Genomic DNA, 15,451 nt, shown 5'->3' on the forward strand with positions numbered 1-15,451 from the left:
TGCCTTGGTGCACTAGGGAAAGACGTGTGGTTGCTACGAATGGGAGCCTGGCTGAAAGGAGCCGGGGCAGATGCCCATGCATATTAGAGTCTAAGAAAGTGTTCCCAATCCTTTAAGAAAACCATTACTTGGCTCACTGCAAGCTAATTGCATTTGTTCAGTCATTGTGAAAATGGATGCAGATGGGATGCGGAAGCTAAGAAATACCCCACTGTTAAATCAGAAATAAGGCCACTTGCTCAGGAGAAACTATTGCCTGGGATGAGGTTTTCACCAAGAAGTGGGAAATTGCTCAGTAAATTTCTCTTTTCTGCTTAAGTAGGTCTTTTAATTAATTTTTACTGACCTACTCCGCCTTTAACACAAGAAGTGTGAACATAGAAAGTATTGGGCTTGTTGATGGCTCCTTCCAATGTCACAAAGCAAAAGTGAGGGAGACAAATTTGTTCTGGGACAAAGCTTTGTTGCCTTGGGATCTGCAACATTGACACTGAGCTGCAATGAAAACAGTGTTGTCTTCTTATTTCTATATTGGTGTGATAAGAGCTTACTTTTTAAATAAAATGCCATGATGGGTTTAATAACCCCCAAATGAGAATCAGATTGTAATGGGAAGAAGTATACAACATTATGATAAAGCTATGTATGATCTCTCTATTTAAAGGTTAAAACCCCAGCATAGTTCTTCTATCACTTAAAGCTGTCCTTTCTATTGTTTCGATTAAATGATGCCATATTGTTCTCTTTTCACTAGTAATTAAACACAAAGTGTAGTGTCATTTAGTAACTTGCTTCCATATGGTAGAAATTCTAACTGGTTTCAGAATTTGGGGAGAAATGTTAATCCTGATTATTAGAGGAGTGAATGTTCTAGAAAACTGTTGTTCCCTAACCTTATCATCCCTACGGAAACTTACTGGTAGCCTGAAGAAACATGTCCTACTGAAGGTCTATATCTTTGCCTCAAGTTGCCTGATCGCTGGGACACACGAGCATATGGAGATTATTAGAGAGGGGCAGGGTTAATGTCATGTAACTGGCAAGGGGTAACAATGAGAGTCAGACATCTGGGAAGAGAACCCCCAGCCCAGCCCTCCAGCTGACTGGTCAACCAGTTGGTTAGTCAACCATGTAGGTGAAGAGACTTACTCAAGTTTACACAGCTAGTCAGGGCAGCACCAGGTTAAGAACCTAGGTCTCCTGAACCGGCCAGGGCTGCTTCCACATTGTTGAGGGAATGTTGTAGTCCTTCCTCTTAAATATCCTGCAGGGCTTGTGATGAAAGAACCCTTGGAAGTCTTGGTAACTCCTAGGTTTGTTTGCAGCACAGGTTTTACAAACTACATATTCCTTCTCCAGTGATTTGGTTTCCAGCTCCAAATGGAAACTAAGGCAGATGCCAAGCTTCTTACATTAGGATCAGGGTTGAAATGGGTTCTCACAGCTTCCTTAAGGTGCCAGACCCTTCCATCAAGAAAAAGGCTCTTTGCTATGATTATCACAAAAGATAAACAGGGGAGTGCAGGGACCTCAGATACCCTGTTTTCATTTCCTTTGGATATGTACCCAGAAGTGGGATTGCTGGATCATATGGCAGTTCCAGTTTTAATATTTTGAGGGCAGTATGGGTGGTCTTAGAGGACATTATGCTGAGTGAAATAAATCAGACAGAGAAAGACAAATACTGTATGATTTTGTTTATATGTGGAATATAAAAAAGCCAAACTCATAGAAACAGAATTGAATGGTGGTTACCAGAGGCTAGCGGATGGCAGAAACGGGGAGATGTTGGTCAAAAAGTGCAAACTTCCCTTTAGAAAACGAGTAAGTTCTGGGGATCTCATGCACAGCTTTGTGATTATAGATAGAAATACTGTACCACATACTTGAAAGTTACTAAGAGAGTCGATCTTAAATGTTCTCATCACAGGAAAAAAAAAAAAAGAAATGGCAATTATGTGATGTGATAGAGGTACGTATTAGCTAACACTATGGTGGTGATCACATTGCAGTATATAAATGTATCAAAGCAACATGTTGTACACTTTAAACTTACATAATATTATGTGTCAATTATATTTCAATAAAGTTGAAAAAGAAAGGAAAAAAGACTCTACAGCAATTTATAGTAGCATCTGACAGCACTGAGGTAAAGTCTCCTGTGACTAGGGTATATAACAGTCCTGGTTTGCTTAGGATAGAGGAATTTCTCAGGAAACTGGAACTTTCCATGGCTAAAACTAGAAAAATTCTGGACATCCTGGAAGGAGATGCCCACCCTCTCTGTGGCAAGAAGGAAATCTATACCTTGCATAGCTGAAATACACACACACACACACACACACACACACACTCATGCATACACATGTGGGCGCACGTTTGTGCGTGCACACACACACATAGTATTCATAGGTCTGATGTTGAAATATTAGCTATTTTGTTAGTATCCTGAATATTCGATCAGAAAAAAATAAAAAGCCTTTTTTCCATGACAACAGTGTTCACGTAAACATGGTGAACGTTCCTAAAACCCGTCAGACTTTCTGTAAGAAGTATGGCAAGCACCAATCCCCCAGAACAGGAAAGGCAAGGACTTTCTGTGTGCCCAGGGAAAGCAGCATTATAACAAGAAGCAGAGTGGCTACGGTGGACAGACTGAACTGATTTTCCAGAAAAAGCCTACAATTACCAAGGAGATTGTGCTGAGGCTTGAATACATTGAGCCCAACCGCAGGTCTAAGCGAATGCTGGCTATTAAGAGATGCAAGCATTCTGAACTGGGAAGACATAAGAAGAGAAAGGACCAAGTGATCCAGTTCTCAGCTTCGTATCTTGTTTCATTCCAAAGACAATAAAGTCTTGAGATTACGTTTTTTTTTAAAAAAAAGATGAAAAGATTGTAAAAAAATACTTTAGCTAAAATCCTATTCAAAGTTTGCAAATATATAACTGTTCTCTGTATAATAATGTGAAAACGATGATGGTTTTATACTGTTGACCGCATGAAACATACAGCACCAAAGTTTCTGAAGTGAAATGGAAATTGTATCATTATTTCTGCTTTTCAGAGTTTTAATGATTCAGTAAAGGGCGATGACAGACTCTCCAAATCTCAGTATGTCGAAAAATTCTTTCTTCTTGAGTAGCAAAGCCCATCTGTTTTTAAACTGTGAGGGAGCTGCTGGCACTTTATTAAGCTGTTGTTTTGCTTAAATTGCAGTTATTTAAAGTGACACTTCCCTCCACTCCTGCTTTCCAAAGTGCAGTAACCATAACTACTTCTTATTTGGGAAATTGCATGTGGTTGTTCCTCCTCGATTAATACACAGAGTCAATATTTTTGCTTTATTTTAAGGCATCACAGCATGCGGATGTTTTCTTGGATATTCACTTTTTCTTCCTTTATTTTTCCCCCTCCTCTCCTACTGTAAGAGTAGATGCACTGACTATTCTATTTCTAGCAGGAGGAAGAAACCCATGTTTGAAGGAAGTCTTGTTTGCTGGTTATTTAAAATTTTCTGATCACAGCCTGTAGCATCTGTGGACATATGTGTTGTTAAGCTGGATTTGATTACTTGACTTTTTAGTGAAGAAAGCTCCTTCCTGAAATTTCAGCTCCCTTCTCTTTTTTTCCGGCTTCCTGGTTTTCCTGCAGATCAATCTACCTTGATCTGGGCTGTAACTTGCATCTTCTTCTCCCCTCCCTATGGGGATGAACATTTCATACACAGCGAGAGGTGCTTTAAATGTCTTGGTGTGTCTGACCTTCTGGATCTCAAAGGAACATCTGTTAGAAACAATTTTCCAAGGAATCATCAGATTCTAGAGTTGGAGTCCCAGTTTCATGTTCTTGGTACTTATTCATGTGTTTTTATTTTACATATTTTCTCAGTTTACTTCTAGCCACTGTATTCAGAAGAAAAATAAGAGATGTCAAAGTGGAGCGGCCTTGAGAAGATCAAAGAAGATAAGCCCTCTGCATCTCTGAATGTTTGGAGACTTTGTTTCTCTCCCTTTCTTGAGCTTCCTTATTTCCTTTTCATTTATCTACTAGTCAAAGCCCACACTCACTGTGCTGGTGGTGGAGACCTTACCCGAGGTGGTGATTAAGGATGCTACAGGTAAAAGGATGAAGAAGAAGGACGTGAAGGCAGAGTTCTGGTAATCTGGGCACGTGAAGGGTGAAACTGGGGGTCTGGGACAGAACCCAGGAAATCTCATGGAGCAGGAGACACAGATTTCCAAGAGAATGAAACTCTTGTTGCACAGAGTTAAATTCCCTGAGTGTGTTGGGGATGTGAGAGTGAGTGCGAGCAAGGTACTAGAATTCAATAGTACAGAAGAGCAGGGAAGACTGTCACCCGGAGAAACCAGGGGCCAGCAAAGTGAAAAGCGCCCAGACACAACTGTGTCGACTTGGAAAAAAAATGCACAACCTAAAAGTTGAGAATTGTGTTTTATTTGGCAGACACAACTGAGGACTTAAGCCTGGGACCCAGCATCTCAGATCACTCTGAGGGACCGCTCCAAAGAGGTAAGAGAGGGAACCAGGATACACAGGAGTTCCTGTAACAAAGACCAGGTAGTCGGAACATCGAAAGGTTACTGCTAATTAAGGAAAACCAGACATCTCAAGTTAAGGAATTTAGCGCTTTTCTGTGTTTGGGAAGATGCAAGAGTCTGGGCTCACTGAAATCATTCCTTTGATATGCACCTCAGCTCCCTGGGGCCAGTATCCTGTGCTTTCTCATCCTGAGTCTCCTCAGGGTGCACTATTGGGGGTGGCTGCAGCTGCTGACTGCTTTAGATGCTGGGCGTCCTGATTTCACCCTGAGTTCCCTAGGGGCTCACCATCGGGAAGGCTGTAATGGCTCGATGGCTGCAACATCCTTTGCTTACTGTTATAGCAGGCAATAGGTTTCATTCACAAACCAGACCAATGGACTTCTTATTGTTTATTCCTAGTTATCATGAAGCCCCAATAACTCTTAGGTATAGTATGTCAGACCTACCTTGCCGCAGTTTTTACTTGTCTGCAATGGAACATTCTACACACGATTGGCTCCTGTGTGTGTTGAGAGGTGTGCAGAGTCTCCCAAATGTGTGGACCCCAGGGATGATGTACTTTGCAGGCTCAGGGTCCAATGGCAAGAAGACCCCCAGACCTCTGCCCACACGTGCTATCCTCCTGGGCCTCCCTCTGGGAAGAAATGGGATGAAGAGAAGGGAAAGGCGGAGGTGGGGAGGGTGCGTGGTGGAGGAGGCAAGCCTCCACATTTCCTCTTTTGACCCAACCTCCCAGACTTTCTGAAATGCCTCTAGCCAGGTTATCCACAGGGCAAGGCTTAGCAAGAGCTGAAAGGACATTCCTGTTACACATTAAATCTCTCCTCTTGGCTTTGGCTGCAACTCCATTCATCTGGGCTGCTGTAGACTCAGAGACTTGTTATATAAATTTAACGGGAGACAACAGGTTGGTATAAAATGCTTTCTGACAAAGTACAAATGCTGGAATCAGCTCTACTCTATTTTAATGGGGAAATGGGAACTGAAGGCACTGCTTGGACAGAAACGGGGAGAAAAGGAAAGCTAGAGATTCTAGGGATCTCAGTTAAGCTTCAGGGATTTAATTATTTTCTCTTCATCTGGACTGGCTTATTGAAGTTCAAGGCAAAAAGTGACCTTAAAGTTCCGCTAGTTCAATACAGTCTTTCCACAAGGGAGAATCGCTGCCCCCAGGGGTTTAGAGCCTTGTCAAGGGTCATCAAGCTGGTCAGTAGTGGAAGTGGGTCTAGGACTAGGTCTCCTGATTTCCAATCCTGACTTTTTTTTAATTGCAACAGGTTATTTCCAATGTCCACTAGGGCAAAATGAAAACTGCGGGCCAGATTCCCTGCCAAAGCCCTGTACAGAGAGTAACTTAGCAGAGATGAGAGGGTGGAGGGTAATGATTTGGGAAGCTTTAAACAAGGATTGGAGATCATCATCTGTCATCAGCTGTCTCCTACTTGTACCTTGCCCTGTGATTCTCCCCAGGATCCTGCATGTGCAACTCCGCAGGGGGGCTTAATGGGACCTTATATGCAAACTTTCAAGTTTTCATTGCTTTAATTCAGGTCTAAATTTGATCAATTCTAGCTGGATTTTTTAAAAATTCTGATTTTATATGAACAATTATATTCTGCCTTGTCTTCCCCATTCCTCTTTTTTTCCAAGTTTCCTCTGTTAGGTTCCATTTTTCTAATTCAAATGGAGTCCATTGCTTTTGAACTTTTCCCAAGCCTTTTATTTTCCCCGTCTCTGTTGAGTTGCAGAGCCTCAAAACTTGACATAAAATGAATGGGGACCAGACCACCATGGAATGTGTGGAGAAGTTGCCGTTTCAGGTCAACATGTGTTCTTTGTTGGGTAATGGACACCACTGAAATGAGAACCCTGAGATGGAAGGACCTCAGCACTATTCTGTCATGTAATCTGTGGCAATTAGTGGTCTGTGCCTAACTCTCTTCATCTAAGAATGATAATAGTTGCAAAATCGATATTGAACTCACAGTGTTGTGAAAATAAGAAGTAGGTACTAAAACATGGTCATAGGTTTAAAAGTGCTGAACAGATATTAGATACTGTGTAAGTGGACCCTGCATTTTCATTCTTTGAGAATCTCAAAGTTCTGCTGAAAAACAGGTAAATTTAGATTTTATTTTAGAAAACAAGTTAATTTTTTCAAAAGAACTCATGTTCTTTAAAAATAAGATATCTACTCATTTCAGGCAGAGGAGAATGGTTCTATTTTAGAATTCTCTAGTAATTCTGTGCTCCCTCAGAGAATAATCACGTGTTGCAATACTGTTTATTGCTCTGTGTCCCTCTGGATGCCGCAGCATATTGAGTAAATTGGTAGAGTGTCATGGAACAGATACATGGCCAATTGACTGGACTACAAATGAGAGGATAAACAAGCTGCTCTGACTTCACTGGCCATTCCTTCCGGGGGCTCCCATTATGGGGCCATTTTAATGAGTCGCTCAAACCAGGGGGCACGGTAGAGTAGGCAGCTGCAATTTGTGCCTCAGAAACATACCACTATTTTTAAATTGAAGTACAGTTGATTTACAACATTGTGTTAGTGTCAGGTGTACAGCAAAGTGATTCAGTTATATTTATATTCTTTTTCAGATTCTTTTCCATTATAGGTTATTATAAGATTTTGAATATAGTTCCCTGTGGTATACAGTAGGTCCTTGTTATTTATCTATTTTATATATAGTGGTGTATATCTGTTAATCCCAAACTCCTAATTTATCTCTCCCTCCTACCTTTCCCTTTCTGTAACCATAAATTTGTTTTCTATATCTGTGAGTCTGATTCCATTTTGTAAATAAATTCATTAATATCACTTTTTAAGATTCCACATATAAGTGATATCATATGATATTTGTCTTTGCCTGATTTACTTCACTTAGTATGGTAATCTCTAGGTCCATCCATGTTGCTGCAAATGGCATTATTTCATTCTTTTTTATGGCTGAGTAATATTCCATTGTACATATATACCACATCTTCTTTATCCACTCATCTGTCAATGGACATTTAGGTTGCTTCCATGTCTTGGACATTGTACATAGTGCTGCTATGAACATTGGGGTGCATGTATCTTTTTGAATTAGAGTTTTTTTCTTTTCTGGATATATGCGGAGGAGTGGGATTGCTGGATCATATGGTAATTCTATTTTTAGTTTTTAAGGAACCTCCGTACTGTTCTCCACAATGGCTGTACCAATTTACATTCCCACCAATAGTGTAGGAGGGTTCCCTTTCTCTCCACACCCTCTCCAGCATTTATTATTTGTAGACTTTTTGATGATGGCCATTCTGAGTGGTAGAAACATACCACTTTTGGATCACCACACTCAAAAATATTTCCAGGTTGTATGGGGATCATGTGATTTCAGAGGTGATAGAATCCTCAGCTCACATCCAATCCACTTTCATTTTAAAGTGGAGAAGACTGAGGTGTGGAGAGACTCAGAGCCCCGTGTAGACAACAGAGCCTGTCATCCTGACCCCTGAGCCCATTTCCTGACCTCTGTTCTGCTGATTTAAGGAGACGGCTGTAGCCTCTAGTCTGGGGATACAGGAAGATGATCCAGAGCAGTGGCTCTTAACCAGGGGATTGTTCACCTTCAGTGGATATTTGGTAACGTCTGAAGACATTTTAGTTGTCATGATTGGATGGGGGAGTTAGTGGTTCAGGGCCAGGGGTGCTGCTCAACATCCTACAATGCACAGGACAGCCCCACAGCAAAGCATTATCCAGCTCAGGGTGCCAGTAGTGCTGAGGTTGAGAAACCCTTTTCTAGAGAAGTTAACTTTGGAGCTGGGAATACTTGGATTCAAACCCTGGGTCTGCTATTCTCTATCTTTCGGGGGAGGTTAATCAACCTCCCTATGCCTTGGGTTCCTCATCTGTAAAATGGGCGTCCTGATAGTGCCCATTGCATAGGATTGTCACGAGGGTTAAATAAGATGCTGCATGTAAAATACAGGGAGTCACACACAGTTGGCATTCAATAAATGGTACCTACTGATGTTATTACACCTGCAAAACTGAATTATCAGACTTGGGTAGCTAGATGCATATCAGTAAAACCAAATAAAGCTTTTGTGGTGCCTTTTAAGGCATTACAGTTTGCTAGGGCATGTGGACCCCTCAATTCTTCTTCCAGGACCCTGAGGATCCTGGAATGTCGTCTCAATTGCATATTAAGAAATAGTGATACTGACATATACTGAGAGCTTATTCTGTGACAGAGCTCCTTCTAACCCCGTCATAAGTATTAGCTCATTTAACCTACATAACAGTTTCATCAAGCAGGCACAGCTTGAGACTTGAAGGGCTTCCTTAATCTGAACAGCATGTATTTCTTTAAAAATGCAAAGTTCTTAGCCAATATCTTTAAAAATGTTGTATCTCTTATGTTTTCTCTATTTCTCCTTCTGAAATGATATTTTAGACATATGTTGGATCTTCTCATTTTATCCTATGTGATTCCTATGCATGCACACACAGGTATATGTATACATATATAGTTTTAACTTTATTTTTGTTGAAGTAATACATATGCAATGCTTAAAAGTCAAATGGTTCTAAAAGACTTATGACCAGATGGAGTAGTCCCTGCCTCACACTTGATTCCAACTCCCAAACACAACCGTTTTCAACCCTTTTGTTTGCTTCTTCTGATATTCACCTCTGTATTACTACAACATGCTGATGTTATTATTGGTTTTTCAGATTTGGATATCATCTACTGATTTTTTACTACAGAAGATGAGGAATTAGCTCTCATTTATAACTTCTTTGTCATCACTCCCCTTTCTTCCATTATCTTTCACCTCATCAAGGAAAATTTTCTTTTTACCATCATGTTTTTATTTTCCAAGAGATTATTTTTGTTCTTCAGTTGTTCCTTTTTGAATTGTCTCCTGTTTTTGTTTAATGTATGTGCTGTCTTCTCTTATAACTCTGAAGATAATTATACTTTTTTTTGCTTCTTTTTTCTGTTTCTTCTAATTCTAAGTATTGCCTATGTTTCCTCAGAGCCTCTTTACTTTTCTTTTCACTTCTTTCTTTTCTTTTTCTTTTCAGTACAGAGAGCTTCCAATCAACTTTTTTTTTTTGGCTGCATCAGGTCTTAGTTGTGGTACTCGGGATCTATTGATGTGGTGCGGACTCTTCGTTGTGGTGCGCAGGCTTCTCTCTAGTTGTGGCACGCAGGCTTCTCTCTCTAGTTGTGGTGCACGGGTTCCAGAGCTCATGGGCTCTGTAGTTTGCAGCCTGCGGGCTCTCTCATTGAGGTGCACAAGCTCAGTAATTGTGGCCAGTGGGCTTAGTTGGCCTGCAGCACGTGGGATCTTAGTTCCCCAACCAGGGATTGAACCCACGTCCCCTGCATTGGAAGACAGATTCTTTACCACTGGACCACCAGAGAAGTCCCCATATCAACTTTTTAATCCTCACTCTTAATATGAAGCTAGCTAAAAAATTACAAGGCATTGGAGGAAAGTATTTTATATTACAAATAGTAGATGTTTTCTTTGGAGCTGCTCGTTCTCCCAAAGGGGATGTCCTGCACTTGCCTGTCTGAGGGGTAGACGGTGGCTGCCGATGTTCTCAAACTCAGATGCAGAAAGTGTCCAGGGCTCATCTTGCAATTTGCAGAATTTTGCTGACTTGTCAGTTTTTAGCATGGTCCTTGTCTATGATGGAGGTGAATTTTGCTGAGTCCAGAGTCTGTCTAGCTCAACTTCTCCTCAGAGTTTTCTGCTAGGGAATGAGAGGGGAACTGGTCCCAACCTTTTCTCATTCAGTCTTTCAGCCAGTTCTGTTTGGAGTTCTACATGCACCCCTGCTCTCAGAGGTACCAGATCTTTGCAGCCTGAATCAGCCTGCTTTCCAGTTTTGCCATTTTAGGTTTTAGCTTTTTCTGGGCTAAATGTTAATTACTAACATTTTATTACTGCACTCCTCTCCCATTCTGTCTGCCCTTTGAGTTTCTGCTTTCTTTCTTTTTTTTTTTTGGCTGCACCTTGTGGCATGTGGGATCTTAGTTCCTTGACCAGGGATTGAACCCATGTCCCCTCCAGTGGAAATGCTGAGCCTTAACCACTGGACCACCAGGGAAGTCCCTCTGCCTTCTTTTTACCACTACCACTTTGGGGGAAATTTCATGAAGGAGGGTGATAAATATTTATATTGAAGGTGCCATGTTTAACTAGAAACCCCCTTTAAGAAATAACTCTTTGTCTCTCTCTGTGCTACATTCTGGATAATTTGTTTAGATCTAGAGCTTTCAATTGACTAATTCTCCCTTCAGTTTTGTCTAATCTGCTATTTAACCTGACCACTGAGTTTTAAATTTTGATCAACATATTTTTCTCCTCTAGATGTCCTATTTTAACTGTTAGAAAAATCTGCCTCTTTTTCCTCATGTTTTCTTGTTCTTTCATTATGATTATTTTTTGATCTTTGTTATTCTTTTTAACAGATGAACTTAAAATCTCTTAAAGATTCTTCTAACCTCTCAAGCCCTTGACTGGGCTACTTCGGTTTCCTTTCTTTTTTTTCTTCTGTTTTTGTGATCATTGAATCCCATTATGGTGAACCATTTCCTCTTTGGTTTTTTAATTTTTGATAATGAGCTCATCTTTAGTGGAGATTTCTTTCTTTCTGTGGGAAGCCCATATGCCCTGAGTTATATAAACGTCCCTACAGAGGGTTTTTGCATCTGCTTCTGCTAGGAACCACAGGGGTTCACTTACCTGGGATTTTTTGTTGTTATTTGTTGAGATCCCTGTATTATGTGGATAGAGTAAATTCATACTCCACGTCTATGCTATGTACAAAATTACTGTTTTGATATCTCTTTGGAGATGTTAATATTGTTTTCCATACAGATCCCCAGGCAGAGAGAAGCCTCTTGCCACCTTCTTGGGCCAGTAGGAAGATAGTCCTTTTTGCTGTTTGTGCTGGTTATTCAGCTGTGGGCTCTCAGCCTTCGCCCTGCTCCTTCTACACTGTATTTTCTGATGCCAGGGCTGGGATTCTGCAAATCGTATTTCCCTTCTGCCATCTTCCTCTCTTTCAACTTTTGTCAATAAGGGGCTCAGAGTGAGAGTGGGAGGCAGAAGGAGAGAGAATAGGCTTCCTGTTTGCTCACTACTCCTGAAGCATCACCTTGGCAATGGTTCATCATCCCAGTGATGGCAGTGGTTCTAGCTTCTAGCTTCTTCTCACACCACCAGTGTCAGCATTACCCCCAGAAGCACCAATGCCAGCTGGGTTGCACACCTTAGAGCTCTGAATCTTAGGTCTGCAAGATCTCTCCTCCAAAGTTCTACATTCTAATAACCCACTCCTGGGCAAGAACATATGGGTCCAGATCAATAACCATGTGTTAAACAGCTTCTAAGATGGTTCCCAACCATCTCTGTCTCCTGGTCTTCACAGCCTTGCATAAATCCCACCCCTTGAGGATGACCTGCACCTAATAAACAGACAGAATGTAGCAAAAACGATGGGATGTCTCTTCTGAGGTTGGTTACAAAAGGTTCTGGCTTTCATCATGCCTACCTCTCTCACTCTCTTGCTTACTTGTTCTGATGGAAGCTTGTTGCCATGTTGTGAGCTGCCCTATAGGGAGACTCAGTGGCGAGGAGCTGAGAGAGACCTCTGACCAGTATTCAGCAATGAACTGAGGCCTTCAGGCCAACAGCTTGTGAGGAATGAAATATTCCCAACAGCCACATGAGTGAGCTTGGAAGCAAACCCACCCCTGGTTGACACCCTGATTTCAGCCTGGTGAGGGATCCTGAGTGTGAGGGTTCTGCTAAGCCACATCCAGTTGCCTGACCTACAGAAAGTGTAAGATAATAAATGTTTGTTGTTTTAAGCTGAGAGGCTTTGGGGTAATTTGTTACACAGCCATATATAACTAATCTTACTCCACTTCCAATAACAGAATGACTTTACGATGGAGGCAGAAGGCCTACAAAGGTGCTGGGTTTATGTAGGGCTAGCAATTCCAGCTACTTCTAGCTCCCCAGGGTCTAAGACCCCACCAATGTCTCCCCACATGGGCATTAAAACTCTGGCCCTCAGTTGGTAAGGCCCTTGTCCAAACCTGCATTTCTTTGTGTGAGCACCCGAACAGTTTCTGGCAGCACCAGAAAATTCCCCTTATGTTTGAACTTGACTATGTACTTTTAAAACATTTTGTAATATTTACCCAGGATTTCTCTGCTTTTGAGGAAGAAATGGACATCCCCAGGTCTCTCCAATGCCAGAAATCCAAAGTCAAGCAGAAGACTCTGGATATTCATACATAAAATCAGGAAGTCTCTATTAATTCTCAATATTTAAACAGATTGGTCTTTACCAGTTGTTGAAACACAAACTCTAATTCATAATATGAATGATCTCCCAGGATTAATGCCATTAGGGCAATCTGGTAGTTTAATTGCTTCCTCTCTGATGACTTATGACTTGGAACAGCTAGGAAAGTAGGGTATCAAAACAAATACTTGAAGGCCAAGGGTAAAAATATGTTAATAATTAGTAACAGCTAGAAGCAAAGTTAATTCTCAGTGGGCCCATAATGCCAGCTATTTAATGCAAATTAACAAACGGCATTTTAATGTAAAGGACCTGAAAGCTAATATTCTAATTTTCCAAACAAGATCAATAATTCAACAAACAATAATGTTTTGGAGGAAGGAATTTAGAACTAGAGCGATAACTTTAATTCGGAGGTAAGTGAAATGCTATGTGAAGTTTATATTTGTGGATCCCAAATTAGACCAAATTAGAGTTAGGTGCACATACACTGGAAGGAAGGGCTCATAAAGATGAAAAGTGCAAGCCATAGGTGATCACAAAGTGATAAAATTGGTCTTAGAACACTGGATAATGAAGCAATCTTTTATTTCTTTGAAGGATTATGAGAGATAATTCTGAATTAAAATGGTGTTGTTTTGGGAGTTCCCTGGTGGTTCAGTGGTTAGGACTCAGCGCTTTCACTGCCGGGGCCCCGGGTTCAATCCCTCGTCAGGGAACTGCAATCCTGCAAGCCATGCGACGCAGCCAAAACAACAAATTTTATTTTAAATAAAAAATAAATAAAATGGTGTTGTTTTGAATTATTAGATCTTGTGTTTTAGATAAAAGTTTAATAAATGAACAGTGAAACAGCATTTCAATTTCTGGTATTGGGTTGCTCTGGATGAATCATTTTGACTTGAAGTATAAAAACACACCCCTATGTTCAGACTGTAGCCTCACTGTGGCCAGGAGTGACAGTGTTTTGTGCCTGGTTTGTACAGGATGTTGAAAAAAACCCACTCTAACCTGGTGACTTCATGTGTATAGTACCTTGCAGTCAACAAATGTTTCCCACTCTTTCTCTCATTTGATCCTTTAAACAAGCTTGTATGGTAGGTATTCTTGGTCTCATTTGACAGGTGAGGGAATTGAGAAATTATGATTTGCCTGGGGTCATGCAACTTGCAAATGCAGAATTTCCCCCTGGACCTCAAGCACATTACCATGTCCAGAGTGATTTCTATTGCCCTCCACACTCAGCTCCTTCAGGTGTGTCTGCATTTTTAACGCCATAATGCCTGGCAAAGCCAAATGAGCAGTCTCTTCATTCTGCAGTGGTTTTTGTCGTTGTTGTTGTTTTGGTATTTTTTGTATTTTATTGAAGTATAGTGGATTTACAATGTTGCATTAGTTTAAGGTGTACAGCACAGTGATTCAGTTATACAGATATAGATTCTTTTTCAGATTCTTTTCCATTATAGGCTATTACAAGATATTGAGTAGAGTTCCCTGTGCTATACAGTAGGTCCTTGTTGGTTACCTATTTTATATATAGTAGTGTGTGTATGTTAATCCCAAATTCCTAATTTACCAGCCACCACACACACACACAGTGTTTTAAAGTGTGTTGGACCCTCCGGCAGTTCTAGCATCTGTGTGTAGTGTTTTATTTTGAATTTGTTCTTCATCAGACAGAATTCTAATGCAATTTCAATGACAGTGGACTGTAAACACCTTCTTCTGTGGCAGGTTCTGTACTCCTCTGAGCTGGGTATTATTTTTTCACTCCAATTAAAAAAAGAAAACACTTTTCTTGATGTATACCATGGTACAGAAAAATTCCACCCAGTAAATGTTCAACAATGAAACACATTCATATATTCAGTGTTCTGAGCAAGAAACAAAGTTTCCAACACTCCAGAAACCCCTCATGTCCCCTTTCAGTCACCACTCCCTCCAAGGGTAATCCCTGGGCTGACTTCTAACGGCATACATGGGCTTTGCCCGTTTTCATGTTTCTTATACGTGAAGTCTCTTGTGTTCTCTTGCTCAAAAATATGTTTGGGAGGCTCATCCATGTTGTAGAATGCAGTCGTAGGGTGTTCATTTTCAGTGCTGCACAATATTCCATTGTGTGGAATTTGTTATCTTATTATAATACTGTTATGATTATATATAAAATACTATATTGTAATAGAGCATACCTTATTACAATGTTATTATATATAAAATAATATATTGTAATAGACTAGACAACTAATAGAATAGGCAAATATTCTAGAATAGCTCTATTTATCTAGTCTACAGTTGATGGGCATTTGGGTGGTTTCCAGTTTGGGACTATTACTAATAGTCCTCCTGTGGACATTCTAGAACAGCTTTTTTGATGAATATAGGTACACAGTTTTGGGGGGAAGTATGACCCAGTTTTTGGATGATTTTTTTATATTCTTCCACTGGCAGAAGATAAAATATATAAAGAGTATAATTTTCCATCTATATATTTCAGGCTGCTAATCTAAATCATAATTTGTGGAAAGTCAAGATCTCTGATAGCAAACATACCTCATC

General features: G+C 40.5%; 1 pseudogene; it reads left to right on the forward strand.

Annotated features, from left to right (window-relative positions):
- Window positions 1–2,511: 2,511 nt before the first annotated feature.
- On the forward strand, window positions 2,512–2,855 carry LOC132362306 (large ribosomal subunit protein eL42-like; annotated as a pseudogene).
- The last annotated feature ends 12,596 nt before the right edge of the window (window positions 2,856–15,451 follow it).

This window comes from Balaenoptera ricei, chromosome 3 (genome assembly GCF_028023285.1).
Source record: "Balaenoptera ricei isolate mBalRic1 chromosome 3, mBalRic1.hap2, whole genome shotgun sequence".
NCBI classification, from domain to species: Eukaryota; Metazoa; Chordata; class Mammalia; order Artiodactyla; family Balaenopteridae; genus Balaenoptera; species Balaenoptera ricei.